Below are 19,355 nucleotides of genomic sequence, written 5' to 3'. Positions count from 1 at the left end.
GCCCGATAAACTCGCCAACCTGTGCAAGATGGCTAATCCCTATGCCGCAAAGAAAGGAGCTTGCACAACAAACACCGAAGAAAATATGTGGACTGTGCAGAAGGGGTTGTGTATTCCCTGCCATTGTCATGCGGTAAATGCTATGTAGACCAAACTGGCCGGTGTGTAAATGAGACTCAGGGAACATAAGAAAAACCTGGACAACCATAAAGGAAACCTTGCCGAACACTGTTTGCAGTGCGAGCTGGATGAGTGTCATCCTGTGTTTAAAGAATGCAAGGTCATAAGCCGGAACAAAGACCAACTTACAGGTGAGATTGTTAAAGCCAGGAACATAATAAAATTGAAAGAAAATTGCGTTAGTGTTCCTTCTAGTATGTCACTCACAGGGCAAGAGCTCGCTTTTCTTGAGGGTGATAATCAACGGTAAGCTGGCTGTTTCGATGTTACTTGCTAAGCGATAACGGGACTGGTTTTTCTGTGTTTTTTCTGCCACCCACCGTGTATACAAAGCGGTTCACGCAGTTAATAAACACCAGTTAAAAGTAAGCGCACGTATTGTTTTCTTCATGTTCGTCATCGTTTGAAAACGCTTAAAGTTTCATCTTCAATAGCCGCCGCGGTGGCTCAGTGGTGGTTATGGCGCTCGGCTGCTGTCCCGAAAGATCGATCCAGGCCGCGGCGGGCGAATCTCGATGGAGGCGACATTCTCGAGCCCCGTGTACTGTGCGGTGTCAGTCCACGTTAAAGAACCCCAGGTGGTCGAAATTTCCGGAGCCCTTCACTACGGCGTCCCTCATTGCCTGAGTTGCTTTGGGTCGTAAAGAGAGAGATGGGGGGAGGCCGGGAGGTTAACCAGTAAAATGCTCCGGTTGGCTATCCTGCACTGGGGGAGAGAGATGAGGGTGCGTAAAAGAGCAAGTAGAGAAATGCAGTCCGTAGCAAGCACGACAGGCAATGACACAAGCACTGTAAGTCGCAGGCCGCCGCAGCTCTAGTCTGCACACCTTGAGGGCTGCCGACTGCTGCGGCCTGTGTGGAACAGATCGAGGGCCCTCCATCACAAGGCAGCGCAGACGTTTCAGTGTCAAGAAAGGCTGCTTGCCGTCGAGGCTGATAATGTTGATGACAACGTAAGCGTCGCACTTTTTCGCCGAAGGATGGGGCTGGAGGATGCGTTGTGCCAGCTATTGGACAGCTGCAAGCACTGGATTCAACAAATCCAGCATCTGCAGTGCATTCTGTGCAGCTGGCATGTGCATGCTGGAAAGCAGCACACGCATGGCATTCGCGATTGGCTTTAGCATTGCAATCACTTGTTTGTCTGCGACTTGGTCCGGTTTCTGACCTACTACCCGACCAGCAGTAGGCTCAACAAACTGGGTGCGCGGTGCTGGATGGGTGCTTCGGGACCGATAGCCAAGTCACTTGCCGGTCCCGGTCTTGGACCGGAGTTGTGACTTGTGCTTCATTAGCAATGGGCTCGGGACTGTGAGTACGCAATACCTGCTTGGTCGCTGCGAGTGTGTGTAGCTCAGGCAGGGATGGCCAAGGCCCGTCTACGACAACCGTGTGTGCCTCGCCAGTGTTATTGCTACCAATCCTTAAAGTAGTATGGGGAGGGGGGAGGACAAGTTGCGGAAATTTATGGTTTATGGGGGTTTAACGTCCCAAAGCGACTAGGGCTATGAGGGACGCCGTAGTGAAGGGCTCCGGAAATTTCGACCACCTGGGGTTCTTTTACGTGCACTGACATCGCACAGCACACGGGTGTCTAGAATTTCGCCTCTATCGAAATTCGACCGCCGCGGCCGGGATCGAGCCCGCGTCATTCGGGCCGGCAGCCGAGCGCCATAACCACTCAGCCACCGCGGCGGCTAAGTTGCGGAAATTCTTGGACGATCCTTTTCAATGCTCGCTACACTTTTAGAAGGTCTGTAACTAGGGCGACGACGTCGTCGCACCTTAGCGGCAGCTTCTCCGTGTGTAGAATTGTCTCTTGTCATTTGTTCGAGTATCGCCCTTTCCCTTTTCAGGCGAGGACCACCTTTTGAGGCAGCGTCGCGAGGGCCGCGTTAATTGGCACACGTAAGGACTGTTGCCCGAGCAAGAATCGTCGCTGTGTGGCTGAGTACACCGTGGGCACACGATGGGGAAATTGCACACACTACTCACGTGCCCTATCTTCGTGCATTTCCGGCACTGGGGGGGGGGGGGGGGGGGGGGGGGGGCTTCGGGACGAAAGGCCTAACTGCATGCCGACAGTGTCCAACCTTCACGTACGTTGGAATGAAGTTTTCTTGGAAGATCAACTTGATGCACTTTGTCCTCCAAGACGCTGAGCTTGCAGTATGGCTACACCGTCGGTAGCTGGTTGAATCAAATGGGCAGATCAGAGTCGCGTGTGGCTATGTTGACGTCGTAAATGACACCTGCCGTAGTGCCACTGCCTATAAAGACATGGGAACGAACGCTGATGCCGCCGAGCGTTCTGATGAGCTTGGACGTAAAAACCCCATAAACCATAACCTGATTATCCAGTTGTTTTTTTTTTTGCGCTTAGGATCCAGCGGGAATGTTTGAGGCTTACCTCGCTTTCAACCGTACAGTCCGAGTACAGCGGTAGACATTTTTCTGTGCAATGGTGGAACCAGCGAAACTGAACTGCTCCCTACTTCCACAAGACGTAACATGGGCTTAAAAAAGCGGCTCGAAAATTTGGCATCACTTTGGTTTTTTTCTGCCACGCGAAAGTTCTCCGGCCTGTGTGCCCAAATTCTGGTAGCCAGTAGTAGACTGGTGCTTGCGCCACTAAGCACCAGACGAAGTTCATCACGTGCGCAGTGGGGGTGATTTACTCCATCCCATTGTCCTGAGCAATATATATATATATAATATATATATATATAATATATATATATATATATATATATATATATATATATATATATATATATATATATATATATATTTATATATATATATATATATATATATATTTGGGCAAAACTGGAGCGTGCCTAAACGAACGTTTAAGGCAGCACCGAACAACTTTGGGCACGGGCACAGGAAGCAATTTAGCCTTGCATGTCAAGGGCTGCCACTGTTCCCCTTGGTTTTACCTGGTCACCATTATCGGTCGGGGGAATCAAGACGTGAGCGCGAGCTGCTGGAAGCTTTCTTAATCAGGAAAAATAAGCAAATATGCGTGAGCGACCAGTCAATCTTAATAACTGAAAAGGAGTTTCAATTCTCACGGTGAAGTTTCTCTCACCTAGTGAAAGTGTGGGCGTGCGCAGGAATCATGTATAAATGTGGCTGAATTGCTCGCAATAAATAAATGTAGTCCAGCGTTCTTGTGTGTGTGCGCCGACTTCCTCTTGTCCTGCGCCATTTCGCTGGTTCCACCATTGCGCATTATGAAGCTAACTAGCTCAGCAATTTGCTCTATTGAATACTTTTCTGTCTGCCGCAGTGCCATTGTGTTCATGCTTTCTCTTCATATTTGCTGCTGTACGCACACTTGGGTATTATGCTCACCAATGGCCGTTGGTATGCGCAAGGAACTAGCCCAAAACGCTAAACGTGACTGAACTTACCGAGCATAAATTGGGCGGGAGGCAGCGGAGATGACACCGTTCGTGAGTGTTGGAATGGCTGTCAAGTGCACTTATGTGCGTGGAGGCCGAATCTTTACTGCAAAAGGCGCGTCGGTCTAAACTTCTCTTTCACACAGTTGCGTTCACATTTTTACCCTTTTTGCTTCGTTGTCACCTTGCCACGTCGGAAATTGTCGACGACGACCAGTGAATTCCTTGCGTTAATTCATTGACATCGGTCCGCGGTGCAGGTGGGCTTGTCTGCTTCCCATTATTTAGTTTTATTTGCTTATTTTATTTTTAAAAAGTCAGAATGAAGGTTGACGCGAGGAGAAGGGTATTTTTGCCCGCGACCAAATGCGACTATCGGGGGGGGGGGGGGGGGGGGGGGCGGTTGGCAGTGCCCTGAGAAATGATTTCGAGGTTCCTTCAGTAGGACCCAACGATCAGAGGTTATTTTTTTTATGAAAACCTGACAGGCTCGGAATCGTTGCACAATGAGCAGTGTCGAAGTGTTGCGTGAAGAGACATATGACGCAGCGTTTATTGATTAAAATGAAGTGATTATTTCAGAGCATCTATTAACGAACCGCGGGCATGTGCTTTTCCTTCGGAAAAAAACCTATTTGAAGTGTTTATTAGAGATATATTCCTCCTGCTAACGTTACAGTCTGCGGAACACCGGAAGTGTTTTGCTGTTTATCTGGGTCGTTAGTGTCACGCGGCAGATGGCAAAGCATTCCCCGCGATGTGTGCGAATAACCTTTACGTTCTTTTATTTCGGCCACAAGTAATGGAATCAACAAGACAAACCAGTGTCAATCATTTTTCACACGCCTTGAGTGCAAATTGCTGCCGTGCGCGCATTGCCCATCTTGTTCACTCAAAATTCAGAAGGAAATATTCATAGAAGCGCAGCGCTCCAGATTTGCATTCAGCAAGTTGTTCGCTCGTCGTGCAAAGAAGTAGCTGGGTATTTATCGCAGAGTTGTTTCAACATTTGGGAAAAGCCTTTCATATTATTTTGTATAACCTGTCGACCGAGACCTGAACTTTGTCGTGTGGCTTCAGTACGAATGAGCACAAGCAGCAGTTGTACCTCGACCCGCGGTCTCCTTCCTAAATCCTCGTTTTTGTACTGTTTACACTTGCTCCCCCTCCAGGGTATGAATGACTCCAAGAACGCAGTCGCGGCGGACCCTTTCTGCCTGTCTGGCAAAGGTACCTCGTAAAAGAAGAGCCGGCCAAGCGTGCTTCCGCCGAATCTTCCTTGTGCCAGGAATCACTCGCTCGCATCCGCCATCTTCCTCAGTTGCGCGCAGCGGAGGCAGCGCCCGGCTAGAAAAAAAACTATTTCCACGGAGAAAACGAGGGGCGTGAAGGAGCGGTACACGAATATTTTTCAGCTTATTTGCTCCCCAACAATTAAAGGGCATGAATTTGATCGGGAAACGAATGGATACAAGTGCTTGCATTCGCATCCCGTGAAGCTAGCAGACGAAAGCGCCAGTGTGGACAAAGAACCTGCACGAATGTCAGCGATCCCTGCTGTCCACATTCGCCTGTCGAAGCAAAGCAGGCGATATTGGTTCGATAAAGTATTTCGTCTTATTCCTAGTTAGCGGGGTCGCAAAGGACGACACAGCAGCCTTGGCTGTGCGGGTCACTGGCTCAGTTTTGACCGACGGCGCAAGAAGTATGCGGTCATAATGCACGGAACTGTGGATACGGGCGCTCGCCGGGCTCCACGGGGGGCGAGCGTACGGTGCCGGCAAGCAGCCGCAGCAGCTCTTCTTCGCGTCACTAGCTGCCGTGGCCCCCGGACGTCACTCGAGGGGCGGCTAAATCTGTTCCGCGGGAATCGCGGCGCTCGGGCACGGACACATGCGCGCCAGTGCCGGTGCTCGAGCGTCAAAGAAGCAGGGAAGACGCCGATTCAGGCACGCGTCGACCAATGGCCTCCAGCAGTGCGAGAAAGCCAAGGGAGAGGATGATTCGGTTCGACCGCTCGATTACAGCGGACAGCTGTACCTGACCGCCACGCAGACGGACGCTGCTTGGAGCAACGGCCGCTCGTCTTTCACTCCTTGTCAAGCGGACAGGTCGGAAAAAGCAGATGTGCCCAAGAAGATGCCTCCGTGTTTCGCTGATTCTGAGCGAAAAATGCAGCTCTCTTCTTGAGGCCAGATGTACCAACTTGCCCAGCAAGATGTTCTTTTAAGTATGAGTGAATTCACCATACTGGCAGAAGTACAGCACTTCTCTATTCTGCACGGTCTGTTGTTTTCCCTTCTTCTTATACCCCCCATACCTGCAACTTATAGCGCTGCAGTTGGTAATTCATTACGAAGCACCACGCAAAGGAATACAAAACAAAAAAGAACACTTAGAAAAAGGCGAAGGGGGGGGGGGGGTTCGTCCTTTTTTCTTAGTGATGTGTGTGTGTGTGTGTGTGTGTGTGTGTGTGTGTGTGTGTGTGTGTGTGTGTGTGTGTGTGTGTGTGTGTGTGTGTGTGTGTGTGTGTGTGTGCGTGCGTGCGTGTGCGTGTGCGTGTGCGTGTGCGCGCGCGCGCGTGTGTGTGTGTGTGTGTGTGTGTGTGTGTGTGTGTGTGTGTGTGTGTGTGTGTGTGTGTGTGTGTGTGTGTGTGTGTGTGTGTGTGTGTGTGTGTGTGTGTGTGTGTGTGTGTGTGTGTGTGTGTGTGTGTGTGTGTGTGTGTGTGTGTGTGTGTGTGTGTGTGTGTGTGTGTGTGTGTGTGTGTGTGTGTGTAATATATATTTTTGTTCGGGAAAAAAGTTGACTGCTCTCTTAAATCGTTCGACTTATGAGCGCTTCGTGCCATACTACGCTTGTAGCCCTGTTATACTATCGCAGCTGGGCGGTCTGTTTGGTAATATCTAAAGAACGGTCGCTCAAGGCGCAGCGAGAGAATATATCAAAGGAAGACGATTTGTGCACTAGCGTGCCTCAATCTCCAAAATGTGCCATGACAAAAGCTCTGCTTACACTGCTGTCGTATGCTCGAAGCAGCTGTCCTTGACTTGGCCGACAACCAATTTTACGACGGCACCACGCTTCGAGACTCTACAGGTAACACTTGCAAGCGCCTGTTGACTCGAATTCAGTACATGTGGCACAACAGCAATATTACACTACTAATAATAAGAGCAACTTTATTGCTGTGTCATCAATCAACGCTTTCGTCACATAAAAAAATGTCGAATTACTCGAGCAAAACTTGCTGCTTGCTTCACCGGGGATGCATTGAGCGAGAATGTCCTCAGATTGAAAAGAACGCTCGCCTAGAGCGACGTACTCCCAACTGCATGGTGTGCACCAAGCGTTCCCATCCTATTCGAGACAGGCTATATGTGAGCAGAGCGTGCCCACGTGCAGCCTGTCTCGAACCAAGTGTTAGGGCTACGTGCCGCAAGTGCGGTGCTGAGCTCTGTACGAATGTAGTAAAATGAAGCCGCGTCCTTGCTTTCCCATTTGTCGCTAGCATGTGCTCCGCGTAGGTGGTGGTAGTGGTTTTATTAAAAATAATAGTAAAAAGGAAGGAAAAGATTTTTTGCTAGCCCCCCGGCATCTGCCATCGATACTGAAGCACCTGAGCTGGGGCAGCGGAAATAAAGGACAGCAGGCAGAATGGAGAAATGAAATGAAAGAGGTGAGGGGACAGGAATAGAGGACAGGGGGAGAAGTAATATGTACAAACTATTTACACAATAAGAAATGTGTCCAGGTTGTGCGCGTGATTAGTTCATTTTAGAGGAATTAAATCACACGCGCGCACAGCACTGTGTAGGTTACAACTGGAGTGGGGCGTCCAGTTATTAATCGTTCAAGGTAGAACTCGCGGAGCGTTCGGTCACTGCGTGTAACTACCTGACGGAGAACAGACGGGACGTCAAGCCCGTGTGTTCGAGGAATGCACAGAGGCTCACCAAAGTTCGCTCACGTGTGCGCGCACTGCCCTGCGGCCACAATAGCGCCTTGATGGAGTCTGGTAGTATGCCCTGCGCCCTATAGGCCGCGAGCATATCGCGACGAGCATCGCCGAACGCGGTACAGCGAAGGAGCAGGTGTTCTAGTGTTTCCACTGCACCGCATCCGTCACACACATCACTCGTCGCGATTCCGTGACACACCCGTCGTTCCCCGGGCCACACGCAGCCAATGCGCGCGCGGAGGATCATTGCACGTTGTGACCGTGTAAGTGCGCGACAGCCGGTGACAATGTCGATGCGCTCACCTCCCGCGATGCGTGGGTCGGGGTGCTGCTTTCGGAGTTGTTCGTGGATGGCCGCACGCACGTCCTCCAGCGCAAGGGGCAGATCGCTGGCAGGTAGTTGGTGTGCAGCGGTCGCGAGGTCGTCAGCTTCTTCGTTGCCTGCGATGCCGCAGTGACCGGGCACCCACTGTGCACGCACGGCACAACCTCTCTGCGCGACGCACTCGATTCGCGAGCGAATTTCTCGCACTAGTGGGGTACCGCGGCCGTTATATTGCAGCCGGCTGAGGGCGGCGCGGGAGTCACACAGCAGAGCACTCCTGGGCGGCGGAGGTCCGAGGGTGAGCAGCAGGTCCAGCCCGAGCCGGATCCCCATCAACTCCGCCGTGGTGGAGGAGCCCAGGAAGGCTACGTGTTGATGGCTGTGCAGTCGCAGGGCGGGGATAGTGGCCGCCGCAGCAAGGGAGCAGCTGTCGCGGGCCACTGAGCCGTCGGTGTACACGAGGAGATAGTCCTGGAGCTCCTCGTGTATGACGGCTCTGGCCAGCTGCTGCACAGCACAGAGGGGTGTGCTCCGCTTCCCCGCATTGCCGACGATCTCTCGCTGTACCTCCGAGGCAGCAGGCCAGGGCGCGCAGGAGCCGTAAGTGGGTGGGCCTTGGGTCAATTGCTCATACTCGAGCAGCGCCGCGCCCATTCGTAAGCGCGGGTGCGAGCGCATACGCTGCAGCAGCGAGCCGCCGTCCGGTGCGCGGTGAAGCCGGTCGATGTGATTCAATGCCCTGCGCGCTGCTTGGAGCGCAAGTGGCCACGCTCCTGCCTCGGCCAACGTTGCGGCGCACTGCGAGTTGTTGGGAAGGCCTAGGCACACGCGCAGGGAGTTGCGGTGCTGAAGCTCGAGTTTCTTCCAGCACGGCTTGCGCACCGTGACGAGCGGCAGTGCATAGAGCACCGCCCCCAAAGCTGCGGCATTGTATAGCCGCAGCGCGGCTTGCTGGGAGATGCCCTGGCCTCGAGCGGTGAGCTTCTGCACGGCGGCGGTGATCCTCTTCATCTGCAGACAGGCCTTGGTCGCCGCGGGGCGGAAGGAAAGGCGCCAGTCGATATCCAGCCCAAGATACCGTACCGATTTACGCCAAGGAATCGGAGTCCCGTACAGTGACAGTGGCGCAAGGTGCGCGCGCGAGCGCGAAACGCAGGCCATGGCCACCGATTTGTCCGCGCTCAGCGACAGACAAGGCCGCGCAAGCTGGCATCGATTGCGGTCAGGGCTCCCTGAAGGCACCCCCGCACGCGGAATGCCTCGCCCGGTGGTCCCCGGCACCACAGAGCTATGTCGTCTGCATATATGGACATGTACACATGGTGTCGGCCGCTCGTGGGGAGGGAGGCCGGCACCACCGACATGGCCACAGTAAACAGAAATGGTGATAGTACAGAGCCCTGCGGCACGCCCATGTCCACCGGGCGAGGCTTGGATGCTCCGCGTAGAGATGGGTTTTCGCTTAAAGAGATGGGTTTTCGCTCTCGGCGTTCGCGTCACCGTTGCAAGCGCAGAAGACGACCAGAAGCCACCCCTTCTCTACAGCACGGTACTTGCCCGCTCCCATAATGACAACTTGAAAAACTACAGGAATTATGCCTTACAGGAAGGTATTTTCCAATCGAAAACCCACGTTCACGGAGTCTGTTTTCACTTGCCGCTCTGCCGGCGAAAGGTGGGAGCAGGAGGAGGAGGGGGCGTGGACACGAATTGGGGGCATTTCCCTTCCCCTCGACTTGCTCCTCGCGTTCGCACCCCTGCTCCAAAAGGGGAGAGAGCGATGTTTGGCAAGCCTTCATTTCTGGCCACCTGCAGCCTCACCAACGCTGCACCTTTCCTCACTTTTCACCGGTGGTCTGCACAATTCTGTGCTTGCCAGTGCCAAACGCCGCTGTAGAGAGGGTTTTCTGGCAGGTCACAGTAACCGCAGGAAAGTAAGCCCGCGTACTTCATAAATGGTACTCCACGTGCGATGTTGTGAGTCAACTTAAGCACGTGCTTTTCTTCGAAAAATTTAACAGTGCAAGTAGTGAGTCGTTATTGAGGGATATCAACTGGCGCATATGTGATATGTTTCACTTTCTGCTGTGCTTAAGTTGCAAATAAAAATAATGTTCGCATCACTTTGCAATGGCTGATGTGCCGGCAATTTCGTAACCACAACGTTGGCTACTTGGCTACATGGCGTTGGTGAAGCACATGTTCACAGCTGCCCTTTTGCCAAGCTTTGTATGGGACGAAGAGTAGCCCAAGAGTGGTATGTTGGCCCTGCGGTGGTAATACTAAATCAGGTGCGTTACCGAGAATATTAACATTAAATTTAATAACTCCAATTTGTTGTCAGCAGGTAGCTCGTTGGTGAACTCAAGCGGGCTACAAGTCTGCTTGAGTTCGCTGGAACTGAAAAAATCTCGGTATATATGCTCCACTGTGGTCTTCTTCATCAAATCTTTCACAAGCGCATAAAAGTGCTTCAGGTCGTAATTCCTTTGAAACACATATTTAAATCCCAGATTCTTGCGCGCCCATGGAGGCCTAACCTTTTAAATAATGCGCTGATCAACCTTTTCGCTCACGGCACCTTGAATACACCCAAGGAGACAAGCTATACGAGTTGAGAATCAGCCTAGTGTCATTACGTTCCTGCCTCCATAGTTTAACTGGCAAAGTTTACAACTAGGTCCATATAAATTGCGTTTGAGGCGCCGTATGCAATGTAATCGCATCATTCCCGCGCGACAAAAACCTGGATTCATCTAATTAAATCACTCTTTTCCGTTCGTGACCTATCCACACCGGGTGTTCCTTTACCTACATCACCCTGGAAACCAGATTTTTTCACAGATGTGCGGCGCTTGAGGTGGGCTCCTGCCGTTTAGTACAGCACATTGCACATGACGTCGCACAGTCAATGGAGTTACTGTACAGACTGATAACAGGGTGAAATCTTCTGAAATGTCGATAACAGTCAATCCAGAAGGACGGCAGATTGGGCGAGTTGGTGCTCCATGGTAACAAGGAAATTCAAACAGCGCTGGACAACAGGACCAGAAGGAGGAGGAGACAAACACGGCCGGTGACAAACAGCGCCGTGTTTGTCTCCTCCTCCTTCTGGTCCTGTTGTCTAGCGCTGTTTGAATTTTCTAGTCAGTCCAGAGTATTTAGGCTTGAGCGAACAATGTCTTTCTCAAGAAATTGGTAGGTCGTTCCGGCTTGTCTCTTGCGAAGATCGAAATACCAAGCCTCTCAACCTTTGTCTCTTCAGAATTTGTGAAGGCGTGGAATGCGCTACTCTGAAATCCAGGGAAGCCAGTTGGTGTTTTATATCATAGGTGCTGCCGCTGATAACTGCTAATAATAATCCATAACAGCGCGACAGGCGGGACAGAGAAGAGAAGACACAACACAGAGCGCTGACTCACAACTAAAAGCTTTATTGGCCGCCAGCCAGTATAAATACTGCCCTGGTGGCCGGGAAGGATACAAGCACACTTGACGTGAGTGACATTCAAAATCGCCAATACATCAGGCACGTGTCAACAGGTAAGAGTCATACGTGGGAAATATCACCGTTACAGCGGGCACAAGTTTTGCATTCACAAGTTAGCATTCACAATCAAGGTAACGGTTTTCCTTATTTGACAGTGCTACAGAGGGAGTACTGGAGTACTGATACATTGGTCTGAGGTCCTAGCTATCAGGTGGGCTTCTATTATTTCTCTAGTTAGCGAGTCGCGGTTCTTTGCTATCACAGAGCATTTATTGTAGAGTGGAATACAGGCTTTAGAGTCGTCATCGTCTTCCTCGTCTTCGTCATCTTTGCAGTGTCTGCAATGTTTTGCTACGTGGCCTGTGGTGGCGACACGAGAGACATTGCATTCGGGCTCCTTTATTCTTTCGTAAACACATCAGCCAGTTTGGCCGATGTAACACTTGCCACATGACAGAGGCAGAGAATAAGCAACTCCTTCCTGGCAAGGCACGAATTCTTTCGCGTGCCTTATCAAGCAGCTGCCTGGTTCTCTTTCCACTGCATTTACTTTTCTGACCAGGCTAGAGAGTCGCTTAGGCGCCTAGAAGACCACTTCAACGCCAGCATGTTTCCCAATTCTTTTCAAGTTGTGCGAGACTTGGTGCATGTGCGGTACCACGGCAATCCTTTTCTTTTCCTCTTGTCTCGCTTCACCTATCCTATCAAATCCGAGCTTTTTCTTCAGTTTTTCTGCAACGGAACCTAAAACGCCTGCATGGTACCCAGCCTTTGCCAGGCGGAAAAGTTGGTTACAGAAGTTGTGCTCCAACCTGTGAACACTAGATTTCTCAACAGCGTTATAAAGCACAGAATAAGCGATGGCTCTCTTCACCAGCTTTGAATGAGCTGATGAAAAAGGCAAGATTGGCTTTGCGCCACGGGGCTCAAATGCCCAGAAAACATGATATGAAGTGAAATGAAGCGAAAGATCTAAAAACCTAATAAAATCATTCACTGGTACTTGGTGTGTTAAAATCAATGGATTAAGGCACTCTGAGATATCGAAAAAACGTGATGAAATTGCTGCTAGAAATCGAGGTTGTCACAGTCTAAAAACACGAAGTAGTCGTCCACAAACCTAAAAATGCGACAAACACTGGACCTGTCAAAACGCTCTTTCAACATTCGGTCGCGCGCAGCTGGGAAGACATCGCTAAGAAAAGGTGCTAAACACGAACCAATACAAATTCCCTCTTTTTGAAGAAAAACCTCGCCTTCCCATTCGGCAAACGTCGAGACAAGATAGAGTGAAAGCAATTCGAGGAAGCCGCCAGTGGAAATTCCGCACTCATTTTGAAACGCTATAGCACCATGGTGGTCAACGAGGTCATTTACAGATGACAGAATATCTGCTTGAGGCAAGGTGTAGTACAGATCCTTTACATCGGCTGAAAAACCACGGAGCTTATTATTGTAGTTGCATTTCAAGAAACTGAGCATGTCGTCCGAGCATTTATTTTAAAAGGATCATCAATTGGCAAAACATTCACTTTCTTCTGCAGGAATTTCGCTACATGCTGCTGCCATGTTCCAATTTCGGACACTATTACGCAGAACGGCCACTCTGGTTTATGGGTTTTCGCTGTGAAAAACAATTCCAACAAGGATTTAGAGCTGCTGTTTATCTTACTTGACAGCGTATTTAATTTCAGCTTATTGACGAGTCGCGCTGTTATGGATTATCGTGAGCACCAAATCGCCCAACAAATGGTATTGCCGAGATAACTGCTATTTGAGCAGTCCCGATACGGAACTATGTTGAGCTCACACTCCGTCCATTGCTTGTAAAAGTACGCAGTAATACATGTAACCGCTGAATATGCCACCTGAAAGTGACAGCAAGGTATTAATAATTTAGAACAGACGGAAAAACGCCCATGAAAGGACAAAAATGGAAAGCGAACTGAAGGCAAAGAGTAAAGCCCCGAAAAACCCCCGACCGAAGACGAGAGAATTATTGCATTATAGCATATTCAAAAATAGCAAACAGGTCTTTTATATCATTGATATTTTGAATTTATGCGAAAAAAATATACTATCTTTTTATTCACTGCTGTAATTATTCAGAAAAGCCGGGCTTGCGCTGTGCAAGGACTGCACCGAGGCCGATTCTGCTGTTGCAGCACTGCCAGGAGTCCACGGAACGCCATCGCCCGTTTGGCGCGACGCCTTGCCCGTTGGACAATTTAAGGTAAGGGAATGTCTGTGTCACATATCTCGGTAGACACCCGAAATGCGCCGTAAGGGAACGAAAATGAAATGAAAATTAGTTTTAAGGAAAGGAAATGGTGGACACCCGAACTACGCCGTAAGGGAAGAAAAATGGAATGAGAATTGGTTTTAAGGAAAGGAAACGACGCCTATCTCACATATCTGGGTGGACACCGGAAAGGAATATTTCCGACGCGCGGTGCCGACAACTATTACTACTACTACTACTAATACGACGTCGACGGCTTTTCGACCGAACGAGCTGTATACTACTACTACTACTACTACTACTACTACTACTACTACTACTACTACTACTACGACGCCGACGGCTTTTCGACCAAACGAGCTCTATACACTGTTGCGTAAAAATAAAAAAAATGTATGATGATGATGATAAACCTTTATTTGCAATCAGAATGGAGGCCCCCTACTCCCTACCTCCGGCACGCAGGCCGAGGGGCAGGGGCCGGGACCTCCGCGACAAGAGACAGGCAAGGAGCTTCTGACTCCTCGCGGCAGCTATCGCCAGATGGACCGCTTTCTTCTGCACGACGGGGTCCGTGCTTTGCAGAAGGGTTTCCCAGGCCTCTCTACTGTCTATGTTCTCTCGGAACCCTGGAGAATCCGCACATTCCCAAATCACATGGTCGAGGGTCCCCCTCTCCCCACACTTCCTACACTTATCAATATCCTCATCTTTTAAGACATGTGATGCCCACACTGGGTGTATGAAATTTTTTGCCTGTAGTCTCCTCCAAGCCGTAGCCTCTGTGTTAGTGAGCTCTTTGTCCGGGGGAGGAAAGAGTCTCCTGTTTAGTTTGTAATTTTCCACTATTTCTGTGTAATTTATCAGTCTTACGTCCAGTTCCTTGCTATCGGGCGGTCCTGCCGCGGCTCGGAAGTAGAGATCTCGAGCCAGGGCGTTTGCCGCCTCGTTTCCTGGAACTGCCTCGTGGGCTGGTGTCCAAACGAGACTAATATTTCTATTTATTCTGCGTCCCTCTAGGATTCGCAGTGCTTCCTGAGTTATTCTGCCTCGGGCATAATTTTGGATAGCAGTCTTGCTATCGCTAATTATGTATTGTGCCTCCGTTCCCACGCAAGCGAGCGCTATTGCAACTTCTTCAGCCGACTCTGGATTTCGACTGCGTATGGTTGCGGAAGAGAGCTGTACCCCGGCCACTAACGACCGTTGCCACCGCTGCTCCCAGTTTCCCGCTAGCCGCATCCGTGTAGGCCACTGCTTTCTCATTCATTTCGCCGAAGCGTTTGGTGAGCGCCTCAGCTCTCTTTCCCCTCCTTGCTTTGTTAAATATAGGGTGCATGTTTCTGGGTAAAGGATCTACCCTGATCTTTTCTCTGATGTCCCTTGGGATGTCCCGCTTTACTAGAATACCCATATCATCGCATACGCCGCACCAATTATGTTCACATAGCTGCATGGCGTACCTCTCAATTTCTTTATTGTGTCTAGCTATCCTCCTTTTCAGGTTCCGGTTCCACCTTTGTTTTTTAAGCCTGCGTTCTAACCCGCGTTTTGCCTCCCACATGTGGAGTAGCTTGCTGTCGGCTAAAGCTGGGGCGTCCTGTCCTTCTATAGTTACTGTTGCCTTAGCTACATGCTTTTTAAGCTTGCTCGTCCAGCTTTCTATGTCAGCTTTCTATGTCTTCCGCCGGGATACCTTCCCGCATTTCCCTAAACCTTTCCCATTTCGTGATCTTCGCTTGCTGAGAGCGATCTTCCGAAAGTCCTGTTTCCAGGGTAGTTGCTATTATGTAATGGTCGCTTCCTAAGTCCTGCTCTGTATTCTCCCACCTAATCGCAGATGCGTTTTTGGAGAGCGTCAGATCAGGAGATGTGTCTGCCATTACGCTATTTCCTTTCCTTGTCGGGCAGCCAGAGTCTGTGTGCAGCGTGAGGCCTAGCTCTTGGATGTCCTCCCACAGCTGTCTGCCTTTGCTATCCTTTTTCTTGTAGCCCCATTCTTCATGGTGCGCATTAAAATTTCCAACTATAACAAGGGGATTCCTACCTGCAGCCTTCAAAGCTGCACGAAATAGGGCCCTGAACCTTAATTTTTGTTGTCTTGGCCTCGAGTAGATGTTTAGTAGGAAGAGGCTGGGCTCCTGTTTCCTACCCGTAATCATCTCCACTAAGACTCCTTCTATCGTTTTCGAGTGAATTTCGTGTTCTATTGTCGCAATGTTTCTTTTAACCAACGTTGTTACATGCGATTTTTCCCCCCGATCGCTATGAAAGGCTTGATAGCCCGGGAGTGTTATCTTCTTGCCAGTTTCTTGCAACGCTATTGCTAGCGGCTTCTCCTGCAGGGTTTCTATGTACTGTTGCACCAGCGCTCGCTTGCGTTGGAACCCTCGGCAATTCCATTGCCAGATTATGGATTTCTGTTTAGTGCGTCTGGCCATGTTGTAATTGAGTTAATGCTTCCTCACATGTGGCCTGGCGCTCTTCATAGGTCCTCTGTCTTTCCACCAGAGTTGTTATATCGGCTCTCTGGGCCGTAAGTTCTGCCATCATACTCTCGAATCTCTGGTTCATGTTCTGGAATTGCAGCGACACCTGCGTCATGAATTCGCGTAGTTCTGTTCGAATTGCCGCCATCTCGGCTCAATGGGCTTCCCCTTCCTTCTTTAGTACCACCCATATGTCCGTTTCTTCATCCCCCCCTGTACGTTTAAGCGGGGGCCTCCTAGGTGGGTCTGTTACTTCTATAGCCTCACTCGTATCTTTTTGCGCTCTGGGTGCCGATGGGACAACCTGTTGGACCACTTGTTTCGCTTGCTCAGGTTGTGTGAGGGGAGGGGGAGCAACGCTCTGCTTCCCTTTTGTCTCATGCAACATCTGTGTAAGATTGTTTACGAGTTTTTGTAGCTCGTCTATTCTCTCTTTAAGTTGCTCTATCTCCTTATCTTTATCATCTTTGGCCTGTGACTGCCCTTCTGCAAAGCTTACTTGTTTCGAGTCCTTGCTCGGATCTCTGCTCTGGTCTCTCTTCTTGCCCCAGGGGTTTTTTGGGTCCCTGGATCTCGATCTCCTGGGTTCCTTCGAGGGAGCCTCTCCAGAATCCGCTTGCTTCCCGCCCAGCCTTCGGAAGCTGTCGTCCCTGCGGCGGTCCTTGCTCTTTGTTGCCTCTTGCTCCTGCTGCTGCTTTCGCTGCTCCTTGATTTTCTTCTTTTCCCACGTTCTTTCCTTGACTATGAACGGAGTTCTATATATTTCTTTGCATCTCTTGTCTCCGAGTAGGTGCTCCTTGCCGCAAAGATGACATTTTATCTGGCACTGATGTCCATCCTGAGGGTTTTCTTCCCCGCAGCCTCTACATCTCTTGTTCTCGGGGGCCGGGCAGACGTCTTGCCTGTGTCCCATGCGGCCGCATGCATAGCAGACCTCGTACTTTTTTTTTGTAAAGTACGCATCTGGTTGGCGCCGCTGAGAGGAATACCCGCCACGGAACCTCCTTGCTTTCGAACAGGATGAGGACCGCTTTTGAGTCCTTTCCCAATCTTCTCACCCCTAGAACCGGGGGGTTCATATTTCCAAAGAGTTTTAGTCTCCTCATAATCTCCTCTTCCGACCAGAAAGTGGGGGCGTCGTATATAACACCCCTCCCGCAGTCTTCTGGTACCGCCATATATGCGTTGACGCTTATAGCTTCTTTCCCCACGATGATTTCACGCACGGCCATGTAGCGGTTTCTTTTCCCTTCGTCTCCCGTTGCAATGAGCACGGACTGTTGTTTTAAGTTGAAGGTGATAATGTCTCCAGCTCCTTCGTCACCTATGCCTGCCGCCCTGCTGATTGCATCAGCCAGGTAGGTGCCGCCGAACTTCATCAGTCTTTCCAGGCCTCCTTGCGGTCTCATAATAACTTTCTCGTAGTCGCTTGGAATCTTCATTCGTTGCCTCTCCACCGATTTTTCGGCGAGCTTCTTTCCCGCACGCGTCTACTCCTTGCGTCGCTGTTCCGGCGCTGCCATGTGGCCGCCGGCTTCAGTCTCTTCCGCTATTATCTTTCCGTTTTTCTTGGCTTTGAACCATTGTCCAGGTATCTTCATCTCCTCAGGATCAATTTCAATCCCCTCTACGACCTCCATGTCTGTTGGAGTCGCCCCGGAGGGCCGTCGAGGGGGTCCGGTCTTTGTTCTCGCTCCTAGGACTCGTTAGGCTTAGCGGCTCCCTCGGCTCTCGGCACTTGTGCGGCTCTTAAGATGAAAAAATTCCGCTCCCACCTTGATAATTTCGGCCAGGCCGGAGCTCGGTAGACTCTTGTCGATGATTCCAGCTTGTTTTGTGCGCATCCAGGGCCCTGGGTGCGGCGCAGCCCCCGTAGTCGACGGAGCTCAGCGGACGGACGTCCGCTCACCTCAACAGCCGGCGGAGGAATCCAAAAAAAAAAGTATAGATCACGCACTGGCGTCGTGGAAAAAACCCGCGTTCTAGAAAGTTCCATACTTTCGCATTCCTCCACGTAAGCAGACTTAAGTGCCCTGGTAATTTTTTGTTTATACTGCTCAAACGAAGTCATGATGTTTGATCTTGTTTACAATCCTACTATGTCATAAAATGATGTGCTTAAGTAGTTGGTTTTGTATTTTTTCTGTTTTTCCATGGCTGTGTCCTCTTATGTTTTCGTACTCGTGAAAGAGCCAGTTTGGATCGTCTGTTTTGTTATCTACATTTTTTTTTACTCTCAAGTGTTTTTGCTAATATCATGTCGTGCTTTTTAATGGTTCGTTATTGTTTACTCTAATGTTGTTGCAATTTGGTTATTATTACTCTTTTTCCTAGTCTTCTGTACACAACTTGCTGCTCTTCGACCAAGATGCTTCGCAAATGTTCACTGCGGTAGCAGATGTCGCCGCGTATTCATTTTCTTTACATGTCATACCATTTCAACCCACTCCCTGTGCAATGCTTCGGCGATTAAGGGTATTGTAAACAAATAAATATAAAGGTTAACCACACACAGAACCCAATTACTTCTAGAGGAAGCTCTCACAGCTAATGCCACAAGATCTTTCTAGAAAACTTGCGGTTGAAATGCGTTCTTTTACCGCTTCGAACTCAGACTAAAGAAAATTATACGCTCTTCAAGGCGACTGAGAAAATGTTTGTTCCTGCCGGGCACTGGTCTTCGAGGAACTTGAAAACATCTTTAGACTGTTTCATCAGGACGGGTCATTCACTGCCAGCAAGAAGAGGGAGTCTTGTAGTGCTGTGCTCTGTGGCACACGAGCAATTGATGTCATTATGCGCCAAACGCAAGGTTTCATATATGTGCTTTGTGTGTGTGTGTGGCGGGGAGGGGCTATTAGGTACTGTAAAGTGCTAAAATTTGTTTAGACGCTTTGCTTCTTTTAAGAGCAAAACGACACAGGAAATTTCGACCAGAAAATATTTAATATGTAGGTTCATCTTGCTTTGCGAGAACGGATTTGCACGTTGCATGAGTGTGTCTGATAGGAAGGACACAAATTACTTCGCTGAAAAGTTGTTCATGAGGACATGACTTCCATCCCCCGTGTTTAAATCTTGAGCCCAGTAGCGTAAATGGCTAATGCAAAAGCAATATCACCCGCTGCGCGCTCCCGCCGCCGGCGCCGCTTAGGGTTACGGTCGGGTGAAGCACTGAAGTCCAGCGCATTAGCCGACCTCCCACACCCACAGTTGAGCACCCAAAACGTAAGTATGACCGTTCTCGCCGAAAAATGCTGT

General features: G+C 50.0%; 1 protein-coding gene across 3 annotated transcripts in view; it reads right to left on the bottom strand.

The window, feature by feature from the left end:
* The window catches only part of LOC144116373 (protein tolkin-like), a 1,150,388-nt gene that overhangs the window by 736,707 nt on the left and 394,326 nt on the right, over nt 1-19,355 (bottom strand). The window lies entirely within an intron of this gene.

Source organism: Amblyomma americanum, chromosome 1, assembly GCF_052857255.1.
Source record: "Amblyomma americanum isolate KBUSLIRL-KWMA chromosome 1, ASM5285725v1, whole genome shotgun sequence".
In the NCBI taxonomy this organism is placed as follows: Eukaryota; Metazoa; Arthropoda; class Arachnida; order Ixodida; family Ixodidae; genus Amblyomma; species Amblyomma americanum.
The sequence above is the reverse complement of the archived record's forward strand: the minus strand, read 5'-3'. Positions and strand labels throughout refer to the sequence as shown.